Consider the following 3,495-nt stretch of genomic DNA (forward strand, 5'->3'; position numbering starts at 1 on the left):
TAGGCTCCAATGTCTACTGTTTCCTTCTTTGTGTCCATGTGTACTCAATATTTAGCTCCTGCTTATAGGTGAGAACATGCAGTATTTGGTTTTCTGTTTCTGCATTAATTCACTTAGGATAATGGCCTCTAGCTCCATTCAGATTGCTGCAAAGGACATGATCTCATTCTTTTTATGGCTGTGTAGTATTCCATGGTGTATATCTGTGCCACATTTTTTCCCTTTATTTTCCCTGTTCTCCCATTCTATGATTATATTATTCAGATGTTGGACCTCCTGCACTTGTGCATTATTTACATTTTTTCTTCTCTTTTTCATTGCATTGTCTTTTTTGCTCTACTTCCTAAAAAAAAAGTCTTCAAGCTTATTTTTCTAATATTCTGTTGTGTTTTTAAAATTATACTATTGTGTCATAATTTCCCAAAGTTCTTTTTTTTTATCTGAATGCTCCTTTTTCTAGCATTGTCTTTTTATTTTGTGGATGTAATATCTTCTCTCAACACTCTGAAAATAGCAATTTAGGGAAGAAGCTCTCCTTTCTTTCTTTCTTTTTTTTTTTTTTTGAAGGAAAATTTGTATTTTAATTATTTTTATGTACAGAAAACTCAACAGTGTACATTTAACCCAGCTTAGTGGCAAGTTCTTTAGCCTTTGCCTTTTCGAGCTTGGCGATACGAGCCACAGACTTGGGACCCAGGACATTGCCACCCCAGTGACGGCGGATCTCATCATATCTGTTGTTGTAATTGGTCCTGATAGCTTCCACCAGCTTAGCCAAAGCGCCTTTGTCTTCCGAGTTCACCTGTGTGAAGGCGACAGTGGTGCAGGTCTTCCTGTGGACTAGACGGCCCAGTCTGGCCTTCCCCTTGATAATGCAGTAAGGGACCCCCATTTTACGACACAGGGCAGGCAAGAAGACAACCAGCTCGATGGGATCCACGTCATATGCAATCACCACCAGCTGAGCCTTCTTGTTCTCCACCAAGGTGGTGACGGTGTTAACTCCTGCTCGAAGGACAGGTGGTCTTTTAGTGGGGACATCCCCTTTGCCAGCAGCTTTCTTCTCGGCCCGGGCCAACAGCCTCTGCTTCTTCTCTTGTTTTGTCTCTGGTCTGTACTTGTGGGCCAGCTTAAGCAGCTGAGTAGCTGTTTGGCAGTCCAGGGCCTGGGTGAACTGGTTAATAGCAGAAGGCACTTTCAGCCGCTTATAGAGGATGGCTCTCTGCCACTGCAACCTGATATAGCGAGGCCATTTCACAAAGCGGGTGACGTCTCTTTTGGGCTGGATGTCCTGTCCAATGCCAAAATTCTTAGGTCTTTTCTCAAACAGGGGATTCACCACTTTCTTGGCCTCCTGCTTTTTCACGACAGCAGGGGCCGGAGCCACCTTCTTTCCCTTGGCCTTCTTTCCTTTCGGCATCTTGGGCGGCGGGAGGAGAGAGAAAGAAAAGGGAATTGTCAGAAGCTCTCCTTTCAACATAGTCTCTGTTACCTCTAAGTGCTTTTCTTCTGTGTGTATGTGTATGTTTGTCTCAATCTTTTATAACACAGTCTATATTAGTCCATTCTCACACTACTATAAAGACATACCTGAGACTGGGTAATTTATAAAGAGAAGAGGTTTTCTGTGGCATACTGGCTTCTGCTTCTGGGGAGGCCTCAGGAAACTTACAATCATGGCGGAAGACAAAAGGGAAGCAGACACATCTTACATGGTAGGAGCGGGAGGAAGAGGGAGAAAAGGGAAGTGCTACACACTTTTAAATAACCAGATCTCATAAGAACTCACTCACTATCACAAGAACAGCAAGGGTGAAGTAACACAATCATCTCCCACCAGTCCCCTCCTCCCACACTGGGGATTAAAATTGGACGTGAGATTTGGGTGGGGACACAGAGGCAAACCGTTACACATCCTTTCTGTGAATGTGTGGTCATTATGGTTCATCTGTTCATGTCTAAGTGTGGTGACTGATTAGAAGCTCAAAGTCTGTGAGTGGAGCTTGTCTTCTTTAGGCTTCTTTGCAGAGTGACTGGGCCCGGTCAGTCATTGAAAAAGCCCTGATGTTAGTATTTTTAGAGTTTTTTTCTTGGGATGACAAATTCCCAATAGAAAACATTTCAATCTCCTGCCTGGTGCCACTGCAGTCCAGCCTGGGCAACAGAGTGAGACTCCATTCAAAATATATATATATATATATATATATTTCCTAACTGGAAGGTAATGATCTGGCTCCCAGCACTCATGGAGATCAGTGAGGGAATAGAGCTGAAGGTCTGAGCCTTAAGCATTCAGTGCATTCAGTACTCCTCTACTCCCACAACTCCCCTATTTTCAGTACAGAACCGATGGCCTCAGCTATGCCTGGCGTCCCCCAGTCCAAACCCTGTTTTATTTTTATCAGAGAATGACATTCCAATCTTCTGCTAAAGTTGAGGAAGACTTTCTACCCAGAGAGCATCTGGGAATCTAGTTGCTTTTTAAAGAGCTTTCAATCACCTTCTTTATTTAAGCCCCATGCTGTATCCCTCAGTACCAGTGATTCTGCAATACAGATAAGGAGGGTTCATCACTTTTCCCATTGTCAGGTTAGATGCAACTCTCCAGCTGTTAGATTTATATTGACATTGTTCCCTCTTCCTCTTTTTCCCATCCTTTTGGGACTCATTATTGTTGTTGTTGATGATGATTATGATGACGTTTACTTCCCATGCTTTGGTTTTAGTGAGATTTTGAGAGAGAGCAGACTTAGATGGGTGTGTTCCATCTACCATCTTCATCTCAATGCTTCATACACTTTTCTGTTCACTGAAATATAAATTCTTCTCCCAAATTTCCACAAAGTTTCTTGCATAAAGATCACTAAAGAACTCCTAGCTGCCAAATCTAATGAACAGCTTTAAGTTCTTATCTTCTTGACCTTCCTACCCCAATTGATATTCATGACTATTCTCTTCTAGAAATGCCTGTTTCCCTTCTTGTTTCCCCTTTCTAAATCAAGCTCTGTAAAGATGTTGGTGCTCCCCTGGGCTCCATCCTTGCCCTCAGTTCTTATTACTTTCTTCACTTAGCCCAAGGTGGTATTTAAGCATACTCATAGCTTCAACTCGTACATTCATGACTTCCAAAGCTCTTTAGCCTACGCACTGTTCCTGAGTATAAAATTCATGTAAGCGTCTTCAGGATTATAATTTTGCAATTAAATATGAAGCAGCAGTATCAGTGCAGAGTGAATGACAATACACTGAAAATTTTGAAAAGAAGATATAAAGAAACATCTCAGAGAGGGAGAAAGTAATTCAACTGAAGATGCACAGTAGGATTGCAGCTTGTAAATCTAAACTCCAGCCGCAATGAAGACTAGAGAGTATAGTTGTTTTGTTTCTTAGGAGAACATGATTTATGGGTAACTGTCAAAATGTGGAAAAAACATTCCAAATACATCTACTACATATGCATAGGGTATTGCTATTTATAGGATTTGGATTTTTTTC

The 3,495-nt window shown here is 41.7% G+C and overlaps 1 pseudogene across 1 annotated transcript; it reads right to left on the minus strand.

Moving 5' to 3' along the window:
- Positions 1–548: 548 nt before the first annotated feature.
- LOC101016612 lies at positions 549–1,461 on the minus strand (annotated as a pseudogene). The gene has a single exon (XR_636566.3). The product of XR_636566.3 is annotated as a 60S ribosomal protein L7a pseudogene (transcript).
- Positions 1,462–3,495: the final 2,034 nt, after the last annotated feature.

Source organism: Papio anubis, chromosome 14 (genome assembly GCF_008728515.1).
Source record: "Papio anubis isolate 15944 chromosome 14, Panubis1.0, whole genome shotgun sequence".
In the NCBI taxonomy this organism is placed as follows: domain Eukaryota; kingdom Metazoa; phylum Chordata; class Mammalia; order Primates; family Cercopithecidae; genus Papio; species Papio anubis.